The sequence below is a fragment of the Bos grunniens genome, chromosome 23, assembly GCF_055505025.1.
Source record: "Bos grunniens cultivar Pamir isolate PY7600 chromosome 23, Bosgru_T2T1.0, whole genome shotgun sequence".
Taxonomy (NCBI): Eukaryota; Metazoa; Chordata; class Mammalia; order Artiodactyla; family Bovidae; genus Bos; species Bos grunniens.
This window is the reverse complement of record NC_141187.1, coordinates 49,750,131-49,776,432: the sequence shown is the minus strand read 5'-3', so window position 1 is coordinate 49,776,432 and position 26,302 is coordinate 49,750,131. Positions and strand designations below refer to the sequence as shown.

General features: G+C 49.0%; 1 protein-coding gene across 8 annotated transcripts in view; it reads left to right on the top strand.

Moving 5' to 3' along the window:
- The window catches only part of RREB1 (ras responsive element binding protein 1), a 168,425-nt gene that overhangs the window by 57,353 nt on the left and 84,770 nt on the right, over positions 1-26,302 (top strand). Inside the window, exon 2 of one of the 8 annotated variants that reach the window (XM_086370364.1) lies at positions 4,983-5,236. The exons of 5 other annotated variants lie outside the window; for them this stretch is intronic. The gene's annotated coding sequence lies outside the window, so the exon portion shown is untranslated. Of the gene's footprint in view, positions 1-4,982; positions 5,237-17,849; positions 18,912-26,302 lie in introns of those variants that run through there. 2 more of the 8 variants (XM_086370369.1, XM_086370368.1) reach the window with 2 other exon arrangements.

The window sequence follows — 26,302 nt, the reverse complement described above, 5'->3', positions numbered from 1 at the left end:
GGAGCCTGGTGGGCTGCTGTCTTTGGGGTCGCACAGAGTCGGACACGACTGAAGTGACTTACCTTCAGCCTCCTTTTGGAAAACAGGCACTTTCCACCCCTGAATTTGCAAACCTCGTAGTGCTGCGCTTTTTTTTGTTTTTTAAACTCATAGATCTCTATTTATTCAACAAATTTGAACTTCAGCAATACGACAGCTGTGATAAGCACCAAGGATATTACTAGTGTGAGAAAGAGGCAGTGGCTAGCTTCGCAGACATGGAAAGACCCTGGACCACTGAGTGGTCTGCGTCCAGGCGGCGTGTTCGGTGCGGCAGGGGCGTGTGATGTGCTGGCGGGGTGGAGGATGCCGAGAGGAAAGAGCGTGCAGGGGCACAGACGGTGGGGCTGACGCCCCGAGGTTGGCGAGGAGGCCGAAGTGCGGAGAGGAGCCCACCAGGCCTGAGGACCGCGTGGTGCGGTGGGCGGGGCCGGAGCCGCGGCGCCTCCCTCGCAGGTATTTGGAGTTTTCCCTGAAGAACTCTGGGAATCCTTGCAGGGTGTCAGGCCAAGGACTGGCATGATGAGATTTGCATTTTTAAAGACCGCTCCTGGCCAGAGTGGAAGATAATCTAGAGCAGAAGGCAGCAGCTCTTCCGCCTTCTGTTTGCAAGACCGTCGAGAAGGTTAGTGGTTCGCGGCTTTGAGAAGCAGCGGCAGTGCGAACTGGCTGGAAGTGGAGGTGGGAGCCAGGCTGGCTTCGGTGGAGCTGGAGGCCAGAGGAAGGGCTGGAGGCTGGGCGACATGATTTCCAGGCCTCTGGCTTCCCTGGCGGGCGGCTGGTGCTGCCCCTCTCCGGGATTAGGTTGCGGGATAAAGCCAGGTTTATGAACCAGGTACGTTCCTTGCTCTTTAAAGAAGTGATGTGTTTGAACTTTATCACCATTTTCTCTACTTGGACTGTTTTCATGGGTTAAAACGTTAATGTACCTGGCGTGGATGACTCCCGGAAAGGACTTCTATAAAAATGAGAGACAGAAGTGAGGTTCTTCCCTATGGCTTCCTCCTCCCCTCCTCTCCCTCCTCTTCTTTCCTTTTTCTCCTTTTTAATTTCCTGAGGCCAAAAGGAAGTTGGAAGAGTTCTTGCCAGTAGCCCGAGCTTCCGAATGGTTTTCAGATGAGACATACGACTAAAGTCTTGAGCACATTTAAGTTTCTGTTTGCTTTAAAGATGCTTTATCTCTTTGACTTGAGCCTGGGGCTCGGGGGCGGAGGCTCCGGGTAAGACCAAGGCAGGACTCTCAAACTTGCCCCGGGTGTCCACTGAAGAGGGTCAGAACTCTTCTGCTGACCTGACTGTCCCAACTTTCTGCTTACTTTTTTAGTCCCCACTGATGCTCTGAGTGCCTTAGAACGACATCAGTATTTTGCTTGACCAGTGATGTGTGTGGAAACAAAGTCCCTTCAGTGAAGCAAATTTGCCGCGTGTCTCCCAAGGGTGCCCAAGGAAGAGTCCGTCCTTGGCCAGGGCTGGTCCCCACCAAGCCGCGGTCCCGCCTGTGTCTGACCATCTCTGGTGATGGCAGATTTGCTGTCTGCTCCGAGGCAGTCCATGGAGTTTTACTACGTTAGTTAGCTTTTTTTTTTTTAAGTCTTCTCAAGGCAAACAGAATCTTTCTGGAATGGAGCTAGAAAGTGGTGTGTTTTCTGCTGAGTTGGTGAAAGCTAGGAGCTGGAGGACAGGCCGCTGCCTGGTGCAATCTGACCCCCAGAGAGTCCCTGGGGACTGACTGCCACCCTCCTGACTTCCTCCTGCACTCGAATTCCTGCTTCATGGGCGGGTGGGAGGGGGTCCTGCCTCACTTGGCCTGCACGGCCATCCTCTTGGGTGTGAGCTAGGACTCCTTTCTTCAAACAGCCCCCAAGAAAGCATGAACAGTGCTGCTGGATTTGAGTAAAGCTTCTCCCGAAGTCATAGAAATGACTCATCCAAACCATCCATGAGCCCCAGTCTGCTGCTCCCCGCCCCCCACCACTTCTCTTTTCTATGGGATCCATCCTGACCCAGGTCGCCCCACCGCTGGTCCCCAGAGAGCGCTGCCCCACTTGGGGAGAACAGGGTTTTTCATCTTTTGCTTAAAGAGCACGGATGTTCCCGCATCAGCAACCTCACTCTTATTTGTATGGATGGCACACTTTATCCCAGCCATACATTTGATAAGATGAGCTGATGAAGGGAAAAGCTCCACAGAGACCTTGCCCCTCCCACTCTTTCCAGCTGAAACAGCTTGGTGAGGGTGTGCTGGGAAGGGAACTTGAGAAACTGAGTTTATGGCATCTTTTGGAAAATTTAAATCTTAAGGTTCAGTTGCACGCAGCTCAACCCTTCACCTCATCATGACCCAGGCCGAAGCGTGGATTTGGAGATCGAATACATCTGTCACAAAAATAGCTTACAGGGATGGCCTTGTAACGTGTCCAGAGTTGCGGTGGGTGGTACGTCCAGTAGCCAGTTCATGGTGACGAAGGTATAAGCGCACTTGCAGATAACCCGCCCATAACTGCTGGATAATGGTGACAGTTCTTGCTCTCTGTTGGGTGGTTTCTTTCTTTACACCGCTGTGTGTTTAATCCCTGGTGTTGGTTCTTGACGGGCTTGGGGTGGTAAATTATTGCACTTAGAGATCACAACCAAAATGGCTTGGTGGGTTTTGCTGCCTTTACAGCGGATGGAATCTGGGGAGGTTCCTTTGGCTGGCTGGGAAGTCTAGTGACTGCTCCTGCTGTGTCCTGTATCTACAGACGGCAGAAGACATAGAAATCCAGCAGAAACTGACCTGGTTATTCATATTATAAACAAATCACTGAGAGTGTATTTAAATACAGTCAGCAGTCCGCCCTTGGTGAAAAAGCATCAGTAGTCAAAGCCCACCTGTATTTGCTTTAAATCAGATAAACCAGATGTTGTATTTTAGGCTGTCTCCTGCCCGTGCTAGACTTAATCCATATATGACTCCAATCTTAAGTCAAAAATCTCAAGTTCCCGCACTTTTTCACCATTCTATGGTTGTTGGGTTTTTCATCTGGAAAACCACTCGCGTGGTGGGGGAAGCGGTTGTGTGAACTAAGGTTTCAGGCACACACCAGTTATGTCCTCCTGAACTCTTGACGTGGGTCATCCCATTCCGCCTTCACACCCCTTCGTGGCCCCTGTGATGTAGGTAGGATCATTATCCCCTTTATTTAGAGGAGGAAGAGACCCAGTGAGACAGCCAGCTCATCGTTGTCGAACAGCCTGAGCCCAGAGCCCATGCTGGCGGCCAGTGCTCCACTTCTCCCGCGATGCCGTGACATTGTCCCCAAGTGAATATGCCCCAGAAGCCTGCTGTGTGCAGAGCCGTGTGGTACACGGCAAGGGGAAAGCCAGGGACATGCATGGGACAGAGCTGCTGGCTCTTGGAAATAGCAGGTTAAAACCCAACCTGTGAAAAGACTGTATGTGGTTTTTAGACAAAGTGAGTTAGGCCATCACTTCTGTGGAAGATCAAGGGGGAGGGAAGGGTTGCTAGAGAGAGAGAGGCCTGCAAAGGTGCTTCGTTGTTGAATTGCTAAGTCCGGCTTTTTTGGCACCCCATGGACTGTAGCCCACCAGTCTCTGTCCACGGAATTCTCTAGGCAAGAACCCTGGAGTGGGTTGCCATTTCCTTCTCCAGGGGATCTTCCCAATCCAGGGATCAAACCTGGATCTTCCTGCATTGCAGTAGGTGGTTTCTTTACCACTGAGCACCAGGGCATGGGTTGCAGAGATGCTGCTGGTTGACAAATCAGCCAGTGGGAAATGGCTGTCTCAGAGCATCTGGGGCCCGGGAGAGTTGGGGAGAGGCCCTGATTATCCTGCTGGGGGCCTCACTGTCCCCAAGTTCCCATCAGATGCTCCGGGGGGTGGGGAGGGTGGGCCTGCACTCGGGGCTTCTGCTGGTCCTGTGTGAGGTGGGGAGTGGGGTACACGCCTGCCTCTCAGCTTCTTTGTTGTGGACACCCACGTTTAACCTCGCTGAAAGTGCTTGATCACCGATTCCAAGTAAGCATGGTGTGTCGGCCACTTTGGAAGGGCCGGGACACTGTCGGCTCCGTGAGTGTCTGGGGACGAGGGTTCCTGGAGAGCCTGGTTCCTCCAAACAGGTCCCTCGTTCTTTGCTGTCATAACAGGGCATTCCCATTTCATTTAATTTATAAAATCAACATTTTGCCTCAGAGTCAGCGATCTAAGGGGCCACTGGTCTGTGGATCCAGGGAGGTCGTTGCAATTGATCTGATTACTGACCTGGGGCTTCTCTGGTAGCTCAGCGGTAAAGAAGCCACCTGCAGTGCAGGAGACAAGGGCTCCATCCCTGGGTCGGGAAGATCCCCTGGAGAAGGAAATGGCAACCCACTCCAGTATTCTTGCGTGGAGAATCCCATGGACCGAGGAGCCTGACGTGCTGCAGTCCGTGGGGATGGAAAGAGCCAGACAAGACTGAGCGACTGAACAATTGCTAACCTGATGTTTGAGTTTGTCCTTATTTAAGGGAGATAGCCTCAAGGAGAGGTTTTTTTTCCCCCCTGCTTCTTAAGCAGTAGGAGCTACAGGGACTGCGGGACAGCAGTGGAGGACGCCCTGTCTCCCTTGGGATGTTACTGGGGCGGGGGGTGTCCTGCCCTTTTATGGGGGCCCACTCGAGCAAGTTGTGGAACCAGCAAGTCTTAAATTGTGATGAGGGCTTCATGACCTGTTTCCTGTTTCCGGTGGGTCTGTTGGAGAAGGGTTGTTTTGAAATTTAGTAACAAAGAGAGAATTTCAGTGTCCTGTGTTACCAGCTTGACTGTAACCGACCTAGCTTCCCCTTACTACCACCATGATTCTTACCGTTGCTATTTTGCTGGTGGCAGTTTGACAGTTCCAGTGAAAGAGCAGGGCAAGAAGTCTCGGTTGAAGACCAGCATCCCATGCTGTCTCTTTCTCAGGGTTGGAATCAGCTTCCTGCATCGGAATGCTGCTCGACACCTCCCCCAGGCAGTAGGCTCCGGGGAGGCGAGGACGCCTAAGACGTGGTCCAGTCCTGAAACGCACCAGTGCGTCACAACCGGCAGAGACCGCGCGGGACAGGCAGTGGAAGCGGTCAGGAAAAGAGGAAGTGATGGGGTCCTCAGATGTGAACAGCCGGCCACGTGGAGAAGCACGTAGGGAAGGGGAAACGAACGTCTAGGCTGAGAGGAGTGTGAGTAGAGGCCCTGGGGGACGACAGCACGGGGCTTCCTGGGGGATGGGATGGACGGGCGGTGGGATGAGGCCAGAGAGCAGGGTCGGGGTGCTGTGTCGAGTCGGGGCGGAAGGGGTGTTGAGAGGTGTCTCTGGTCAGTTGTGGAAGCAGTCGTGCACCAGGAGTGCTTTGAAGCTGGGTTGCCACGTGAGAAGTTCTGTCCTGGAGAGAACTCAGCTAACCCTTTAGAAAAATCAGGTTGCAGAGGAGGCATGTCTGGCAGAACGAACTTGACGTTGGTGCCATACTAAACAGAATTATTTCTTCTCCTTTTTTTCAAAGAGATTTTTTTCAGTCCAGGACATGGGGGCTGCTGTCTGGGGTGATGTTAAATGATCATTCAAAGGTGGGAGCTTGATTTTCAGCAAATAGAATGCAGTTCACCAAGGTTTAAACTTCCCAGGCTGTGTTTTACTGCTTGGTGCTTAAGCTCATCAGGGAGAGCAATAGACTCATCCAGGGAATTAGACTCACTTCTGTTCCCTCGAGAATACTGAGGCTGGATCCTGGGAGTCCAGGGGAGCTACTTACTAGTTAGGATCACTGGTTTGTCAGCTGGGAGTGAAGGCGGGCTTGAAGGGCGAGCTGATGAGCCTGTGGATGAAGATTTCTGGAAGTTGCCATGGATGTAGGACCTGCTCACAAAGATGAAGCTGCCTTGAGCAGGGGTGTCTCACCTGGGTAGCCCCTGCCCTTGCCCTGTCCCCCCCCCCCGGCCCCCACCCCGCTGTTCCGGGTCCTCTGCAGAGATTTCACTTCCTCCCAGTGGTGAGGTTGGCCAGGAAAGACCCACAGGGATGCAGGGCGTGAGGGCAGGTCGTGGCCCCCAGAGACGCTCGTGGTTGATTAATTACGGTGGAGGCACTTTCTGCCTCTACCCCTGGGGAGAACAGGTCCCTTTTTTAATACGCGTGACTTCATATGTTCATACGTTCAAGGCCTGAACTCAGGGACCGAGGGACCTGGCCGAGAGAGCTGTGGAAAATGTGGGGAGGCCCCTGCAGGTTGGACAGAACGCATACCTTAAGGTTAATAATTTCGTCACCTAAAACTGATTTTTATATGGTGAGGTTTTATGAACTGCTGGCAGCCTCTCTCGTTCTGTTTTGTTTCTTAACCGTGCTCTCTCGCTGGCGCTGGGATCGTGCGGGAGGAGGTGGGATGCTGTGAGCTGGGGTGGGCTTTGGGGGGCCAGGCGGGGAGCTGCAGCAGAGATGGGGGGCTCTCAGAGTGCTGAGTGGATTCCCTTGCCTGTGACCAGCCAGGGCAGATCACTAAGGAAGGAGAGCCCGCTTGGGGCCAGGACGCAGGGGTGTTTGCTGGTGTGACCCCATGGGTAGGGCAGAGCTATCATCTTCCTCTTCTTAAAGACAGGAAACTGAGGCTTAGGGGAGTTACCTTTTTCTGAGATCACACAGGCGGTGTCAGGCCGCCGGGAAGCATTAGGCCATAGCCGCACACTGAAAGATGTTCTCCGGTCCCATGGGACTTCGGGACAGGTGGGTGCCTGGAGAGAGTTCCCAGCCCAGCAACTGCGAACCTTGATCTGGACTCTTTAATAGTTCGCTGGGATTGGAGCTCAACACATTTGAGTGCTTCTACGCGTAGAACACTGGGTTGAGGCGTGATGAAGCCCCGTGGTTCTTGCCTTGGGGGAGTCCCCATCATGAAAAGGTGCAGGGCAGGGTCACCCCCGAGCCTTGCTCCCACGGGCAGGGGCAGGCTGGGGGTCACTTGGGGTGGAGGACCACGACCTGCAAGGTGGTGGAGTTGGAGGGTTCCTTGGGGGGTGGCGGGGTGGGGCAGAATTGGAGCTTTCCTTCTGTCCGTGGGACGCAGTCCTAAGGTTTGGAGCAGAGGAGCGACCGGCCACCTGATAAGGCTTGGGAGACATCCTCAAGGAGGGAGTGTGGCCACGGCTGTCCCCCGGGTGGCTGCTGGGGGCCCTGTCACTGCTGATTGCTGGCCCGAGGCAGAGAGCCCAGCCTGGTCAGCTGGTCCGGAACGAGCCTGGCAGCAGGCAGATCCCTGCATCGCTCCGCCGGACTGACGTCCACAAACGAGGGGCTTGCTTTCTTTACAGCCGCAGACTTGTTTCAAAGCTGACTCACACACTCTGGCTTAACATTTCACTTCTTAGTTAACCAGCTCCAGAGGAGCCACCGCGAGAGGGTGAAGGACCCCAGGGCAGCAGCAGACCTGCTTCCAGTTTAGGCCCCGATGGAGACAGTTCAGGCTCAGATCTCTGCGTTCTGGTTTGCCTCTTTGCGGGGCTTGTCCACTGAAATGCTGGATCTTGTTTATAATGTTGGCATGTTGGTGTGGAGGTTAACCCTGGTTTACTGAAACCAGGGCAGAGAGCCTTTCCTGATGGGTCCTGAGACTTCTACGAGGACCTACCCCGGCCCCAGGTGTGGGGTGGGGCCTGAGCCCCGGCTCCTGATCCTTCCCCCGCATCCAGTTTCCAAGTCTTTGGCTCAGATGGTAAAGAATCTGCCTGCAGTGCAGGAGACCCGCATTTGATCCCTAGGTCTGGAAGATTCCCCTGGAGAAGGGCATGACAACCCACTCCAGTACTCTTGCCTGGAGAATCCCATGAACAGAAGGGCCTGGTGGGCTACAGTCCATGGGGTCGAAAAGAGTCAGACACGACTGAGTGACTCACACTTCCTGTGTTATCTGTTGTTCAGTTGCTAAGTTGTGTCCTTGTGGTGCCCGGCTGCTTGCGGCCCCGTGGACTGCAGCACACCAGGCTCCTCTGTCCCCCAGTGTCTCCCGTTTGCTCAGACTCCTGTCCATTGAGTCTGTGATGTCATCCGACCATCTCGTCCTCTGTCGCCTCTTTCTCCTCTGGTATTTGCTGCTGCCCCAAAGGTGCCCTCCCCACCTGTGCTTGAAGCAGAGTGCTCTTATGAGGCTCTTAAAGCCCCTGGTGTGGTCTCCCCAGCTTTTTGTCTTGAGCTCTGGCCTGGGGTGCCATCACGGTCACCTCCCCATTCATCGGTGTCACTGGCATTTTAAAGACGCAAACGTGGACATCGCAGGCAGTCCCGTAAATGCTTTTCGTGCTTGATTTCCATACTGCTCACAAGCCCACCAGGCTGGTGTTGTTAGCCACGTTCTGCTGGTACAGAGGCACTGAATCATGCCCTGAAGGTCCAGGGGGCACTGGACCCTCCCCCCGCCCTTTCTGTGTTTTCTCTCATTTAACCTCTGCTTCGACTTCTGAGGTCACTGTTATCTCCATCTTACAGGTGAGGAAGCTGAGGCTTAGGGAGTTTAAAGAACTTGCCTGAGGCCGCTCCAGGGTAAATGACATTGAGCCTGAGCTGGTGTACTCCTTAATCTTTGCTCTTCTGTATTTGTTTATGAAGTAAAACTTGCTAGCTTGGGGCTGGCTTAGAGCTGATGGCTTCTCTTGGATTTGTTTTCCGGGCTCTTCCCATTCCTAAAGGAGGAGGGAGGAGCTGTTTGTCAAGAGCCCACTCCCATGTGCAGTTCAGTTCAGTTCAGTCGCTCAGTCGTGTCTGACTCTTGGCGACCTCGTGGACTGCAGCACGCCAGGCCTCCCTGGCCATCACCCGCTTCCGGAGCTCACCCCACTCCGTTCTAGGCTTGGTTATCTGCTTTCCTTTTACCAGAGTGTAAGCTCCCGAGAGCTTCTTGCTGCATTTTCCCTGTTTGTTCACCCATGCCCGCAGGCACCCACCCTAGTGCCTGGCACAGCCTGGGTGCTCAGGCAGCACTGAATGAATGGATGAGCGGATCGTTTTATACCCCTGTCCGAGGTGGGGGCAGTCAGACAGAGTAGTTTGGTGCCTTGCCCACAGGCACAAATAACTCTTGCTGGTCACACCTCAGATCTCTTGTTTTCTCAGCAGACCTTTTTTACACATGTAAAATTTCGGGAGTAATCGGATCTATGTCCTGGGGTTGGAGGGCATGATATAAAACACTATGAATACTTAGCAGTGCCTGGCACCTCGCCAGCCATCGAAGAGTGGCCTTGGGAGGGTTGTCTCCACTCCCTTGTCTGTGTTTGTCTTCCTTTGGGGCAGGGTTGCCATACCGATTAGCCAGGCTCAAATGTGCTGTCCACCAAACTTCTAAAAAGTGCTTTTCATTCATCTGGGAAAGTGCTTTTTATTCATCTAAGGTTGCTGTGTTGGCTGTACTATCTAGTAAGTGATGGAAGTGGTAACATTGATGGAATCCGTTTAAAGCTACCCAGGGCCAGTGGTCACCACTGGAAAGGTGTGGATTAGTTTGATTTTCATCTTTTCTGTTTCCAGTCAGAATATTGTTCTGGGAGGGGCCTCCGGGATCCTCGTCCAGATTGTCTCCTTCCAGGCCCCCTAGTTTCCAGGTGAGGAACATCAGGCCAGGAGAGTTGCGGGGGCAGGGCTGGGGGGACCACGTAAGAGGTCTTACATGGCCCACTCTCTTCGATGGCAGCAATACCGCCAAGTCCAGATGCCTGGAGTTTTGTATTTGTGACGGGGGGTTGTCTGAACATTTCTGTGGTGGAACCACCATTATTCTCATCAGGGATGTTAGTGAGCAGATTATATCCATAACCCTAAGTATTAAGAAGGGTTTTTCCTATTAGAGTTTTATTTTTTGCACATTTAGCTATAGAAAAGTTCTAAATAAACAAAAAGAAAAATCGAGTAAAGCATGTAAGAAAGTAAAATTACTTTCATGAGTCACAAGTCTCCTTGTTGTGTATCTCCTTCCTCTTAATACATACACTTACTACAGAAATGGGATTTATTACATTTGTGAACAATAAAAAGCCCATTTTTGTATATGCCTTTAAATTATACCCTATTTATTAAAAATTTAATGTGATAAGTATTTTCTGATGTATCCAAATGTTCTTTGCCAAGAAAATCACTTTATTTTGATGTGGCATAATTTGAGGAGAGGAGAGTTGTAGGTTAATATTTTGATTATTTTGCACTCCCTGGCACTCACTGGTCCTAGGTTAGTTTTGGGGTTTTCTTTATTCGGTTGGTTTTGTTTTTGTTTTTCTTGCATTGTGTGGCATGTGGGATCTTAGTTCCCTGGACAGGGATTGAATTTGTGTCCCCTGCAGTGGAAGTGCAGAGTCTTAACCACTGGTCCTAGGTTAAATAAAGCCAATTTAGCGTTAAAATTTTTACGTAAATTATGAATAGGTAAGCGGAAATTGATTTATTCTAAAGAGGAAAATGCTGAACTGACACAATGCATTTATTTATTTTTTGATTAGCCTGTGATGTGTCATCCTATTGCTCCAAACAAACACCGGTGAAAAGCAGATCGAGCAGTTCAAAAAGTCCCTCCAAAGGGTCCAGTTCTCTTGATAAGGAGGTGTTTTCCATCTTCTTAGGTCACAGGGGTGAGAGGGCTGATGGTAGGTTAGGTTCCTTTGGTTGTGGTTTTAATCGGATGTTTTGCTTTAATCGACGTCATCTGACACTTTAGTGCAGCTATCCCCATGGGGTCTTTTCTAATATAAGGACCTCTCTTAATGTATTAATAAAAAATGTTTCCGGGGTAAGCATAATTTTAGTTGTATTTTTAGACTCTGTTGAGAACCTCTGATAAAATGTTTTTGAAAAATAATACTTTTAGTGGAACTTCTCTTTATTAAATTACAACAACATCTTCATACATACATCTTCATACATCTTGCCCAACGATAGCACATACCTGTGTACAGTTTCCGAGGTTTGTAGATGCTTGATGGGCCTATGAGGACGTTTACCCTCCAAAATAGCTTCTAGGACGCCCTTGCCCTCGAGGAAGATAGAGCCTGAATGTGAATCACTCTGAGGCCTAATGTTGGGTAGATAATAATCAGATCCATTCTGAAGGGCAAGTGGAATTCTCTAACTCCAAGAATGACCTGGGGGCCATTAAATGACAGGTCAGGAAGATGCATTTTGTTCCCACCTGCTCACTGCTGAAGTTTCCAGAGGGTCCCACCCCACCTTGCTCTCCTCATCATTTCAGAGGAGGAATTGAATCAGGAACACTTGAACAAACCTGATGAACTATCTCCTTTGGCCCTTTTCACGCACTCTGCATGATCTAGAGAGAGGACTGGATTTGTCAGCTCAGGTTCTAAACCCAAGCCCAACCCTAATTACAGTTAATGGAAAGATGTTACACCTTCAGTTCAGTCGCTGAGTCGTGTCCGACTCTTTGCGACCCCATGGACTGCAGCACGCCAGGCCTCCCTGTCCATCACCAACTCCCAGAGTTTTCTCAAACTCATGTCCATTGAGTCAATGATGCCATCCAGCCATCTCATCCTCTGTCCCCTTCTCCTCCTGCCGTCAGTCTTTCCCAGCATCAGGGTCTTTTCCAATGAGTCAGTTTAGACCTTGGGCCTCAGTTTTTCCATCTGTAAAATGCGCAGAATCTTTCTTTTGTTCTTAGGAGGTGACACACTGATGCCCCCAAGCAGCATTTTTGTCTCTTTTTAATCAGTGAAAACAAATAAGAAAAACCTTTGTGAGGCTAGATGCGATTGTCCCAGGAAAAGTACCATAACATTAGAGAAATTCTAAGCATCTCAAAAGCTTATTTAGGGCAGGGCAACAGAGCAAGGCCTGCCAGCAGAGTGAGACCCTCCTCAAAAATCTTGTCTCCATTCTCCTAGAGTTGTTTTTCTCTTAGTGATTGTTACAGTGATGCCTCGTATAGCACTAGTCTTGAGCTCTGAGAACAAAGTTCTTGCACTGTTTAGCCCCAACAGGATTCGGGTGGAAGTTCAGTTCAGTCGCTCAGTCATGTCTGAGTCTTTGCGACCCCATGAATCCCAGGACGCCAGGCCTCCCTGTCCATCACCAACTCCCGGAGTTCACCCAAACTCATATCCATCGAGTTGGTGATGCCATCCAGCCATCTCATCCTCTGTCATCCCCTTCTCCTCCTGCCCCCATTCCCTCCCAGCATCAGAGTCTTTTCCAATGAGTCAACTTTTCACATGAGGTGGCCAAAGTACTGGAGTTTCAGCTTCAGCATCAGTCCTTCCAGTGAACACCCAGGACTGATCTCCTTTAGGATGGACTGGTTGGATCTCCTTGCTGTCCAAGGGACTCTCAAGAGTCTTCCCCAACACCACAGTTCAAAAGCATCAATTCTTCGGCGCTCAGCTGTCTTCACAGTCCAATTCTCACATCCATACATGACCACAGGAAAAACCATAGCCTTGACTAGACGGACCTTTGTTGACAAAGTAATGTCTCTGCTTTTGAATATGCTATCTAGGTTGGTATAACTTTCCTTCCAAGGAGTAAACGTCTTTTAATTTCATGGCTGCAGTCACCATCTGCAGTGATTTTGGAGCCCCCAAAAATAAAAGTTAGCCACTGTTTCCCCATCTATTTCCCATGAAGTGCTGGGACCAGATGCCATGAAGCTGCCTCATTTGTGGTGTCTCTGTATCATCAGATGAAGGAGAATCATCCCAGCATTCCCTTTTTCTAGGAGTCAGAGCTGAGGGCATGTATTATGCTTAAGTTTTATGTGATGTCTGTATTTTCAAAAAATGTTGACCATCATCTTTGTTTGAAGCTTCTGTAGCCTTTCCAAGTTGCTCTGGAAAATCTTCAAGAGTTTCTTAGCAAAACAAGGTGCACAGTAAGCCCATATCAGCTAGGCCCAATGTAGAAGAATTACTTTCATGAAGTGGGCCTGGGGCGCTGACCCCAGCTACAGAGCTATGACCATCTGTACAATGGGATCACAATTCAAGTCAGCTGACCTCAGTTACAGAGCTGTGGCCATCTGTACAGTGGGACCAGCACTCACCATGATGGGGCAGTGGTCATTTTTGGATGGATGATGACCTCAAAGGTGTTTCCAAGGGCAAAACCCCCTCCAGACATAATCTCCAGAATTCCAAAGCAGTTTCATAATTCTGATTCTAAGAAAGGTTTGATTTCTGACAGGGGACTCCATCAGTGCCCTCTCATGCCTTTGTGTTATAGATGTTAGTAATTGTCTTTTTGAAAAAAATAGAAGTAAGCTATAAATTCTCTCTGAAGAATTTGTTGTTTAGTTGTTCAGCCGCGTCTGACTCTTTGCGACCCCACGGACTGTAGCCCGCCAGGCTCCTCTGTCCACCGGATTCTCCAGGCAGGAATACTGGAGTGGGTTGCCATTTCCTTCTCCAATCTGAAGAATTTAGCCGAGTTTATTTTGAAGAATTTTTTTTTAATCAGCTGGAGTTTTTCCCCCACTTCAGTAGCTGGTTTCAGGTCCCAATGCCTAAGCAGTATGGAGTGATAGTAAATAACCAAGCTTTTTGTAAGTGATGTTATTTGAAGAGGGGAGGTTAAAACATAATAAGCTTAGGGATATATAAGTAAGGTTTTCTGTGAACCTACCTTCCTTTCTGAACAGGAGAAAACATGAACTTTAGGTATAAGGGTGCACGAAGTAATGGGTAGCACTCTCTAAAGACATTTAAATCTGTTAAAAGCATATATATCTTTATTCAGAAATAGATTGAGCTCTGAATGCTGATGCTTTCAAGACTGCTTTATGATCGGGTGGCTTGTAAGAGCACGTTGTTAATCAGACCTGTTGTGTTTCCCACAGAATTTCACTAAAAGGCACGCATCACTTTATATAGTCCTTGGGAGAGGGGACAGTGACACAGAAACTTAAACTTACTATTACAGAAATACTGAGGGGACAGGAGAGGATAAAGCTGCCCTGGTACCTAGGCCTCCTCCTTTTTCTTTCTTTCCCAGCTCTGCCTCTTTGAGATATTCTTTGAGAAGATGAGCAAGCTGGGGTCATGACCCTGGGTGTCCCTGTGTCTCTGACTGGGCACTGGGAGTCCTTCCCCAAAGCCTAGCGTTGGTTCTTCCTATCCCCAGCTTTCCAGAGAAGGCCTGGGAGGCAGCAGGGCCGGGGGGGAGCTGAGGTGTGGTACCTCCTGGGCCCCTGGGCCCCTGGGGAAAGGAGCCACCTTCTGGAATGGGGTACAGGGAGGGGGAGGCCTGAGCAGAGGGTGGATAGGCGGAGGGCAGTCACTGCCATTGTTTGGGTACAGACCAGGCTGTGGTTTGGAAGTTGTTGTCTTGGAAGTTGGCATTCGGGCGACCCTTTATGGTTTCCTAACCTGAGTGTGACACGCATGTGCATTGCTGGAGTTTGAATAGGCAGATAAAACAAACCATCTAAATACTCAGATGGTTGTTTTCCCGAGAAATTGAAGCTAGCCTAAACTGTAGGACTCATTTGCCCCAGCTGCTCTCAGTAGTCATTTTTGTTCGGTCTACTAAAAAAAAAAAAAAAATTAAAAAAACCATTCCTGGGAAAAGTGCAGGGTCAGAGAAGGGAGAGCAGTTCTGCTTCTGTGATGCTGGAAGGAAGGATGGGGGAGACGCCTCCTCTTCCTCTCGTGGCCCTGGAGCCACAGCTTCAGTTTCTAGAGGATCAGCCTGCTGCTACGCCCATCGGTGGTATTTTAAAGTATTTCTCAGTCGTTTTTTTAGGATTATCGGTCATCGCTTGCAGGGTTCCTTTTCATTTTCAAGGGCATCCAGTCTAACCGTTTAGCTCCCTTGTTCAAAAGCCTCCCTCCCTCCCTTCCTCGGGCCCAGTCAGCAAGATTAATAATGTTAACTGATTTACTGTCGCTGCAAAAAAAGCATTAGTTAATTAGACTTTTACACCTCAAGTCAGATGGCATTAGACCCTCTTTGTGCACTTTAACTCAAGGATGTTAAAGACCTAAATCGTTGAGAAAAAAAGAAAAGAAAGAAAAAGGACAGGCACTTTTCCAGTTTAAGCTGCATGTTGGTCCATGCTAATTAGGCGTTTGTCCCTCAAGTCTGGAGGTGATAGAGAACGCCAGTTACTGTGGTATTTAGCTGACATCAAACTCCTGTCCAAATAATTCAGTTGGGCCCAGCCTTCTCTTTTAATTGGTGGGAAGGAAAGCTAGGCACACACCCAGAATAAGGAGGAAACTGTTGTGTTTAACATTTAAAAATTTCATTCTGAAGGATCTGAAGTACACTCGTGTGTGTGTTTTAATTAACTATCCAGCTGAGCTTTTTAAACAGAGTAACAGCAGAATCTCCTCTCACACTTGAGCTACCCCAGATGATTAGCCCTGGTAAGTCTTTAAGAAATGGAAGTTTAATACTTGTTGTTATCCAAGGTCAAAAAGTTGGTATGTTACTATCTAGAGTCCTTACAGATTCATATATGTTTGGCACCGTCTAATAGGGTTTAGGTGCCAAGCAACAGACAAGTTTTAGAAACCAATATTTAGTGGCATATATTTTTTAAATGCCATGATGGCTTTATAGAAGTAATTAGATAAAACATGCTTTTAAAAAAGATTTAAGCAATTTCTTACCAGTTGCCAGAGAAGGTAAATTCTCAGTGACAAGAGTGTTGTTTACCTCATTCATGAGGTGTGTAAAAACAATTCCAAAAATAATGAAAGGATTTTCTTCTAACTAAGGGTAGCCGTGTCGGCCTTCCAGCCTTCCTGGCTTTGTCTGTGGTTTCTGGCCAGAGGCTCACACGTGTGCGGGCGCTTCGTTTTCAGCACTGAGCTACTGTTCGGTGCATTGGATGAATGCAGCGTGTGAAACTCCTGTGCAGCCCAGAGTTGCTTGGCCTCCCTTGGCCTGCCTGCGTGGTACTGGCTGAAAAGGTACCGCTGTTTGTTCTGCAAACACTGCGTGGTGTTTGTTTCCAAGGTGACTGGTTCTATTGCTGCCATTTAAGCAAGAGGGGGTGGGGAGAGAGAAAGTTGGCTTTAACACCTGAGAGCATCCTGTTGCGGATACAGTCTCTGTGTGTGTATGTGTGTAAGTTGAATTATTATTTTACTGAGGTAATGGGAGGAAGAGGAATAGTGTGGAAATGGGAGGAAGAAATAGATATCAGTGGGTTTAAAATATCACTAAGTTCTGATACACAGTATACTTAGAAGGTAATGGTGTGAGAAATGTTAGAATTAAAGATCTGATTATCCTGCAGTTAACTGTTTTCACATTTGATAAACTAAAAAACAAGGGAAGAAAAATATTTTAGATGATATCCACTGAAATGTTAAATTTATTTTTGCATGAAATATAGTTGTTTATCTATGACTTGTAAGCAGCTATTCAAATGAATAAATCTTTGAGAGTAGTATCATTAAATCAGGTCGCCGGACCTTCCAAAAAAAGTCAGAACAAGAGATACAAAGAGATTGGTTTCAGTCATAAAATCTATAAAGAAAAATTTGGAAAACTATGAAACGGTTGAAGTGTACTTGTGTTGAAAATATTCCAGAGAGATGATGAAAAAGATGAAAAGCATCTTTTGGTGATGAATAACTGACATATTCATCAGTGACAGATTTTAAGTTCAAATTAGAAAGAGAAAAATGTTTCCCTTCCTGGAGTTGCACCCCCTCTTTTTTAATTTTTATTGTGCATGGATGCTGTTAGCAGAACTTTGCCTTTTCACTGCTATCAGGTTTAGTACAGTTCATGCCCAGGTTTCAGTAAACATTAACTACTTTTATCAGGGTGTGCAGTGTGCTGAATGGCTAGCAAAGAGTGTACTGCAAGAGACAGATGAGAATGAGAGAGTCCAAGGTCACATGGGTGTTGAATTTTAAAAAATTATGGAGAATTTAGGGGGAAAGACATCAAGTTTCACACTTTCAATATCCTCTCTTCAGTTATGTGGGCCTGTAACAGGGCTGCTTGATCTGCTCTTTCTATGTCCTGGGGTTAAAACCATTTCTTCAGATGCTCCTTCTGAATGGCAAGAAAAGTAATTTAAAAAACATTATTTTTTCTTTCCTTTCATTAAAAAAAAAAAAAAATCTGAAGACCCACCTTCTAGGATGAAAAGTTCTCAAGGTCCCAGCAAAGTACTATAACATATATTGTGACAATTCTGACGATATCTGTTTTTACAGGGATTTCCTTTTTTTTTTCCTTTCTCAAAGATTCATTGGGATGGCCCTCTGAGTGCTGTAATTTCATTTCCGGAGTTAGCACAGTCAAGCCTGCTAGATGAAATATGGCCAGATACAGAGTCAATGTGCTGGCCTCGGAAATCGTGTATTATTTAAAACTTTCGCCCGTGTCTCTTTTCCGAAAATAGGAATGTGATTTGTGCTTCTTTTTTAGTGAAGAGTATCTGCACATTTTAAAAACTGCAGGGACAGTAGGAACTGCCCTCTTCCCGTCCTTCACTGCAGGCTGCCCCTGCGCACCGGTGACCGACACGGAGGGTGGGGCTGCGAGCTGCGCCCCGAGGGTCGTGTCCCCTCCCCGGTGGCCCCGCATCGAGGCCGTCGGGATGGATTTCGGTCCTGGGGCTCCGGCGGCCGGGCCTGGGAGGACGCGGCGGAAGGCAGCCGGCCCTCCTGGGGCCGCGGAGCCTTCGAGCACACTGGGGACTGTCTGAGAGAAGCGCGTTTGCACAGGAGCGGGCGCGCGGCGGCCGGCGGGAAGCGGGGCGGACGACGGTCCGGGCGGCGGGGTCGCGGGGCGCCGCTGGTCCAGCCCGGGCCTCGGCGCCGCCCGCCCGCTTCGGCGCCCCGCGCGGGGCGTCCGGGTGAGCGGGCGGCGGGGCCGTCAGTCAGGGCGGCGGGCGCCGATTGGCCGAGCGGGCGGCCGGGGGCGGGGCTCGGCCGCCTTCCCGTGGGCCGCGGCGGCGTCGCCCCCACGAAGACCTTGAGCAGCTTTCTCCTCGGCCCGCGGTGGCCGGGGCGGCAATCCCGTGGACAGCCGGAGGCCTTCGAAGAGCCTGTCTAGTAATTGAGTTGGTTGTTTAGAAAGGGGTTCCTCACAGGGAGTTTAGAAAATTGTGCGCCCTGAGAGAAGTCTTCCCACTTTCCCCCCCACCGCCCCTGGTGTTAGTTTGAGGCCATTTTTAGCCACTGACCAGGTAAATTTCCAGAAGTTTTGCATAGGCGTGAGCGCGCCCACTCGCACTTTGAGGTACGGCCCAGAATGAGTACGCCTTAAAGGGCTTGGGTTTACCTGATAGCTGTTCTAGTGAGAACAGCGCGGGGCTGAAAAAAAGATGTTGCCGAGCCCTTTGGAGGCTGACGACCAGGAGCCTGAGGACAGGGAAGGAAGGGGACGAGGACGGACAGGGGCAGCGTCGCTGCTGGCCGACGGGAAGCCGGCGGCGTTGGGTTCTCCCTGCCCTGAGTGTTGGGCGGCTCTTTGTCTGGTTTCCGACGTGACTCGCCTTCAGAACAAGCCCCCGTAGCCTCAGGTTTTAAATCCCCTCTCACAGCCGAGCGGAACCCCCCCCCCCCCGCAGGCACCTGTTCCCCAGGCCCCCTCCGGGGTCCACGTGGCCCTCGGAGTGACCAGCCCATTGAGCCTGGCGCCGGCCCCTTGTTCTGTGCTTCAGGCCCCACCATCCAGAGGGGACAGCACGACCTGTGGGAGCTGGGGCTCGCTCCCCCGGGGCTCCAGGCGTCCTGCCAGTATGCCCTGTGTCCCCGCGGGCCCTGCCCCCAGCGGGCATGGTGGGCGTGCACATCTGTGCGAGCATGAGGCGGGTTCACCCACCGAGGACACTGCTGCCTCCTGCACCCAGGAGCTCCGGCCCCACTTCCATGAGCAGCTTGGTACCCAGAGCACTTCCGGTGAGCCCCCCTCAGATCTGACTTGTGCCTTCTTGGGTGGTCACTCTTCACTGGGCTGCAGCATCCAGTGATTCTTAAGAGCAGGGGATTCAGATTCAGATCTGTTTGTAAGGCTGGGGCTTGTCCATTTGAAAAAGCTTCTGGGGGTGATTAGCGAACACCCCTAATAATCAGCTTTCAAAGAATGTGTTTATAAACAGGCTACTACTTATACATTTATGTCTGAGAGACCAATGAATACATTTCAGCCACTGGGTCTTTTTTTTTTTAAGAGTTAGGACATGATACATAGACCTTGTAATTCTCCTATCTGATGCTTGCTTGTTGCAACCCTGAGTTTCCTGTTAAGCAAGGTATTGTGGTACCTGAGCTAGACCCCTGATAGGCCGTCTGCACTGGCAGGTGTAAATGCCACTAATTAATTTTTTAAGAAGTTGGCAGTGTGACAGAATTATCAGGGATGCTGAGTATCTGGTACTGGATGTTTCTTTTGTTAAGGCCGTGGAGAGGTGATGTCACACACAGGTCATAAAGCTGTGGACGTTTAATCCTTTGTTCTGAGGTTGTGGATTTAGGGGTGCTGAATATTTTCTTTAAAAAAATGGGTAGGGGAGGCTGTCCTGGTTTCCACTGGGCCTTCCCTGCCATCCCCCACAGCTCTTGCGGTATTATCTTCTGGCGAGGTGTTTACTCAATTATCATCAGGCCCAGCTCTTGTTAGAAGAGGATAAATGGTACTTGGGCCTCTTTATCTGGACCCTCTTGCTCACCATTTTGCCACAGCTGAAGAGACAGCCTGTGCCTCTAACTGAGTCCAGTCTTTTTTTCACTCCTTGACTGTGAAACAACAGGAAAGTCAGCCGCTCATCAGCTCGTGTGCAGATTTGCAGCCTCTGCTCTCGCTGTTATGAATGCACCATTTGTTGCTTGGCGCACAACTGTTAGATACGACTGGCCCTGCAGCCCACTCTGCCTGCGACCAGAGTACATCACTGTGGTCTTTTTTTTCCCTTTTCTTTCCTTTTTTTTTTTTTTGCCTCTGCATAGGCCAAATTTTTGCTTTAAATACCACCATTTTGTCCACACTAGTTTCTTTGACCCAGCTTACATTTTTTAAATGTAAATTTCAGAAATAGGCTTAATTTGCTCTAACTGTTAGTATAGGGGTTCTGAAGCAGTGCAAGTATTTTATTTTATTAAAGGAGGAGGTTACTTTGGTGGCTTGGTTTTTGCATATGTGCTTTTTCTCTCCTTTTTTTTTTTTTGGTAGTATCAAAGAAGCATGTGACTTTGAAATTTTATTTTAAACTGCGTTGAAGTCAGAAAGTTTGGTTTTTTTCCTAGATCATAGTCTCTCCTATGCTTTACACAAAATCTCTTTGTCATCAAGTACTGTCTTCAATTTAGACTTTAAGGAAAGCTGGTAAAAGTGCAATGTGGTTTTCCAGAGTATTTGAATATATCATTACAAATGACTGTTTATCATTGCTTTCTATTGTTAAAACCAGGTTCCATCCCCAAATGATACCAGTAATGTTAAAATTTTCACTTCTGTTTTGTTTCTCTCTCTTTGCATATATTCTTTGACTTTGTAATTATGTATGTGTTATATATGCATACATTGGCATTATTCCTCCTTTACATTTTATTTAATTGTATTTTGGGTGAAAGAACGTGTTAGTGTATTTTTCTGCTGTACTTTATGTATTAACAACTGAACCAGATTGTTAGTTCTCATTGCTTTTAGGCTTTGCTCTGGCTAAGGAGACACGTTTCTGTTGAAATAGCAGTAAACATCCTACAGCAACCAACTCTACAAACCTTGGCATCCTGGAGCTTCCAAAAATGAAACAGCCATTTGCCGAAAATGAAGCAGCTTTCTGTGGTTGAATTTTACAGTAGATATTTAGGTTTCAAGGACTGTGTTCACTCGTTGTCTTTCAAAGGGGATATGGATGCCCCGGGTTGCACTTAACCTTTTTGTTAAAATTTAGACATAAAGGTTTGTGTAAGGAAGAACGTGTGATCGCTTGTAAGATTCATGCTTTCATCTCACCATTCAGTTGGGGGGAAATCTGTCTTTTTTGTGAAGCCTGTCCCACTGCCTGAAGAATCCTTAGGGCTGCCAAAAGACTAAGCAACAAGTTAAGAGGACAGTGAGCCCAGGTTTCAGGGCTTCCAGGGGCAGTTCTCACCTGGGAGTCTGCTCTTAGCTTCCAGAACAGCTTTCCTTGCCTAGCCCAGTGTTTTCATGCTTGGTTTTGATCTGCCCATTGAAGCTGGGTAACCTCTCTATGGACTTTTCTCCCTACCCTGTCTGTGCTTTCTTGACTGCCCTTCTCATGTGATTAATATGTGTGTTGCTCAAAATGGCAACTGAAACATCACCAGGTATTTTCACCAGGTAGAAACTGCTTTTCCTGTGTCAAAACACCCAAAGTGGCTTAGTTGATGCTTCTGTTGCTAAGCAGGTAAATTTCTGGTCTGCAGGCTGTCTGTTAACCCCGTAAGTGCCTAATGTCAAGCAGAGAACATCAAGAAGAAAACCAACTTCTGCTTCCTTTTGACACAGTGCAGTGTTCCAGCTGGTGAAAGCCGGGCCTCGCTCAGCCTCACCTGTACTTGGCTGTGTTCGAGGGCCCAGCCTCGAATTCCTCGTTTCCAAGGGGAGGAGAGGAGAGGAGTCAGGCGATGGAGAGGGCTGGGAAGCTGGTGGAGAAGACGCTGGGGAGCTGGCAGCGAAGGTCTCCCGCTGCAGGATGCAAATTACGGGCTTGAGTCCAGTCAGGAATGGGTTTAGCCTTTCTCTTTGGGACTTTTCTCTGCGAGTCTGCCTTCCATTGCAGCCTGGCTGAGGGGAGAGAAGGAGAACGGGCTGCTCTGTCCGTCCCTCTGCCAGAAAGGAGTTAACAGAGCACACCGCAGAACAGGTTGGGCGAGACTGTTAGCCGGTGATGGAGCCTCCCCTCTCTCCCTCTCCTTCCTCCTCTGCTCCCTGCTCCTCTCCCAGGACTTGGAGGCGTCTTCACCCCATCCCCTGCCCCCCTGCCCCCTCCCCACTCCAGTGTCTGGCTTTCCCTCTCCCGGGCAGGACATTTGATGTGATGAAAATCCTCTGTGGCAATGAGGAGCCTGTGCGAGAGGCCTCGGCCTTGCCAGCTGTTTCTGGAGAAATTGCCGTCTGTGCCTGTCGTCATGTAACATAGGCCCCATTCACCAGAGACATTCTTGGGTGTGCATTTATGCCTCTGTGGGACCTCTGCGGGGTGCGCAGCCTGCGATGGGGGGTGGGGGGCGGCAGGGAGGGGCGGCGGCGAGGGGCGTCCCCGCGCCCCCAGTCAGCGCCCGTGGGTCCAGAGTGTTGCCTCCTGAAGCATCAGCAGCACGTCGGCCTCAGGGATGTCCTGTGGCCATCAGCTCGGGGGAGCCGAGCTCTTGAGAAGGCAGCTCTGATCTGACACGAGTTCTGTGGTGTTTGTGTCGAACCCCTCCGTAAACATACCATATATAGTCATGCGGAGCCACTGTAACACACGCTGCAGGGGAGCCTCTCCCGACGCACCGCCCGGCGCCCAGAAGCAGGCTTGGGCTATTTCTGGCTTGTCGCCGCTTTCCTTTTTCTCCTTTGGAGGGAGGAGGCAGGAGGCGTCTCTTTTCTTTCTGATCCTCACCCTGTTTGAAGCATGTTTCTGATGCTAGTGTGTCTGGCATGGTGAAAACTCAAGAAACTGTATCGTCACATGAAGAGAGACTGGATTCTCTTTGTACGTCTGTTTTAGAACAGAACCCTTCTTTTTCTTGGTACCTCTCACACAACACACGGTTCATGTTTCATGGCCCCTGGTCGTCCACTGCTTGTTTCTGGAGCATCCTTTAACGCCGCGAGGGTGAGCTCCCCCCGGAACACGTTACTGTCGTGGCTGGAGGAGAAGTTGCCCTTGTGTTTCCTCAGCGTCCTCGCTGGGCCGTCCCACCCGTTCACAACACCTCACCTCCGCTCGGCGAGGCCTGAGTGCCAGCTCTCTGCCAAGCCCAGGGCAGTGGTTCTCCGCCTGGCAGGGCTGGGTCTGTGGAGCAGAGGAGACCGTAATAAGAAAGAAATGCAGTGAGTGTGTGTATGTGCGTGTGTGCGCGCGCGCGCGCGTTTAATCGCCCTGGAATACCTAGGCCACAGCACTTCAGCCTGTTGGAGGGAGGGAGGGAGCCGACTGCGGGAGGCATTTGTAGTTCAGATAGAGACTTCTTCCTCTTCCTTCTCTTCTCTTCTTTTCCTTCCTTACCCACTCCCTCCAAAGACTGCTGCACGCCTTCTCAGGCTTCGTGTATGGATGACCCTGGGGGAACAGCAGTCTGCCACTCTGGGGAGTTTGGGTGTTATGTAGAGAGACAAGACGGGCACCTTCTGTTCTGTCATGGGCCTCATCAGCATGAACTGTATCTGACTGTGTGACAGTTAATTGTACCATCCTTCCCGTTTCTTAAGCTGATAAGCCCCTTTCTCTCTGCCTACATCAAGCTTCTTTGTTTGAGAACTTCCTAACACAGTAGAACAAAGTGACAGTTTTCTTATTGACTGAAGTCTCTAAGGCACATTTATTATGCTCTTTATTGTTATCTTTTTTAATAACCTCATTCCTTTAACTTACATAATTGAAGTGTTCCAAGTAGTACAAAGTTAAAACTTTCCTAAAAAAAATCAGTGTGTCCAGGATAGGAAAAAAAAAAAAATATCTTTTAGGCTGTGTCTTTTCATGTCAAGCTCTTAACAGTGCTTGGTAGATAATGTTCAGAGTAAGACAGTGGGTACTGCCAGTTACCAGTTATGGAAGCAGCAGTTGCTTAGCTAGTATTCAGTTGACTCAAAAGTAATATATCACTTACGTGCAGGTCACTTATTTGGCATTCTGAGGTCCAGAATCTTTAGCCTGTGCTGGGGCGGGGGTGGGGGGGGGTAGGTAATGCAAAATAAAGAAGCCTGTCCAGGCAGGTTTAGGAAGTTTTAGTACTAAGACTCCTCCCCTTGATTCCTGATGGTCCTTTTAGACCCACACTTTTATTTAGTACTGTTTATTCTCACTGTAGATACAGCCCTGACCACCTTGTCTCCCGTTTTTCCAGTCAACAAGAAATCAGAAGCCAAATTGATGGTTGGGGGTGAAAAACACCCATCAGAAGGACAGGTTCTGAGAGCCACGCGAGAAAGGCTCTCAGGAGATAAGACGGGCACATTCGCGCAGCACAGCTGGTCCCCAGTGAACAGAGGCGCCTTCTGTGCTGTTTCTTACAGCTGCCTCTGTACCCACATGCTCTCAGTAACAGTTTCAGTTAAAAAGACGGGACGCATGGCCGGCCGAGGCCCGGCTGGCGTAGGAGCAGTGCTGGAGGAGGAAGGCTGTTGCGTGGTTCCCACAGGCGCCTTGTGTGATGCTGTTCATCGTAGTGATCCTGAGTCATCACCCAAAAAGGCTTGATTAATCATACGTTGATTCACCGCGCTGTGCTTAAGGGGATGAGGAAGTTTGAAAGATACTTTAGAGAGATTTATACCCACGAGTTTTATGTGGGAAATGAACTTCTTGATACTTTTCCCCCTTATTCTCATTGATACGCAGCTGCTTTATGAGCTAACGTGCAGTGTTCGAACCCAGTGGGTTCAGATACATACTAAAATATTACTTGTTCTGACCAAATTTGCAGGGAAAAAAAGTGATGCAGTAACAGATTCAAACGATGTTCAGATACTTTTATGAGGGTTGCTTTTCTGTATTCCTAATGTGAATTGTTCTTTCAGATTTTTAATTGAAATATTAATACACAGAATGTCATAGAGTTTTTAAAGCAGGGACTAGAGAAGCCCCTCCATCTGGTGGCTACTATAGATGTCATAGTTACCCTGGGAGGTGGAGTCTCTGTGGAAAAGGAGTTGCAAGTGTAAAGGAAGCCTCAGAAAACTTAAACAGTAAAAAAAATTAAGTGTAAGTCATCAAAGGACAGAAGGAAGGAGTGTTTTCCCCCCCCTCATCCCAACTCGAGTCTCTTTCCAAGAACCCTAGGACTTAAGAGTTGGAAGGTCACTTTAGAGGTCACTTGGCCTGTTTTTAGAAGTTTGCCTTTATTTCACTGAGTATTCTCCCACAATTCACGTCTATGCCCATGTCACTGGGGTAGCGTCTTCGTGGTTTCTTTGGCAGGAGGACTAATCCTAACTTGAAAAATTAAATGTGCTCACTTGGCAGAAATGACTGTGTATTTTTTAGTTTTTTGTTAATTTTGTTCTTAGCAGCTCTATTTTACAGACGGAGGTCCCTGTGGCACTCTGTGGTGACACACCAAACATCTCTTGGCATCATTAAGTATTTGCAGATATTCTCATGGAAATCCCAGAGTAGAAAACTCCCCAGGGTAGCTCATACCTACTAGTAGTTCCCAAGCATTTTGATTTTATCTACTTAAGTATAGAGCATTGCTGGGCCTGAACTTTAATAATCATACTCATAGATGTATTTTAAATACATATTAGCTTCTAACAGTATTAAATTTGTATCTTTTGTGCACTTGGTTTTGCTTTTTTTTTTTTTTTTTTTTTTTAACCAAGAGAAATTGTTCCTTTCAGAAATGTGATTAGTTTTGAAATTTGGTCTTCTGGGTATCCATGGGAACTGCACCTCCTGGTTGCCATGCCAAAGGTGGAACGCATGCTCTTAGACTTGGATGTTTGTGACTCTGTCAGGGAAGGAAAATGTATATGAATTGCGTGTAAGAAATAAGAATGAGGTCTCTGGATGTTAGACACTCACAGCAGATGGAAAAGCAGTAAAACCCAGTACTTCTCCAGAAGCAAGGAGTGGGTCTCGGGCTGGCCTTTGGGGTGTGGACAGCGCAGAGAGGGCTGCGGGAGGGAAGGGTGTGGCGGGGGGTGGAAGGGTTTGGTCTCCTCTGCGATGGCCTGTGCAGACCTACAGCCCCTCGTGCTGGCTCGGTTGAGATGGTGTCCGCACGGCACCCACCGCGGGCAGGCCAGCTCCGGGACACCTGTTGAGAGATTGGGATGGTGAGGCTGGAGGAGCAGGGGGGCAGCTTCCAGGCATGGGTTCGAGCAGCTGCTGGCTGCCCAGAGCTCAGCCTGTGTGTGTCACAGAGGCCTCACCCGTGGGCCTGAAGGCTGCTGTGGAGTGGAAGGGAGGCATCCATTAATACTCTGATGTCCCCAGAGCACTCTAAAGACATGACAGAAATTGTGGGTCCGTTATTAGCAGCTTAGTCCATCACGTCCACTGTTTCAGTGCTTACCCTCCTTCATGTAATCCTAATGTTTTATTGAAAGTAAGTGCTATGGGTCTGCCTTAAAAGCCAACTGAAATGGCTTTTCCTGGACATCGCGTTATTTATAA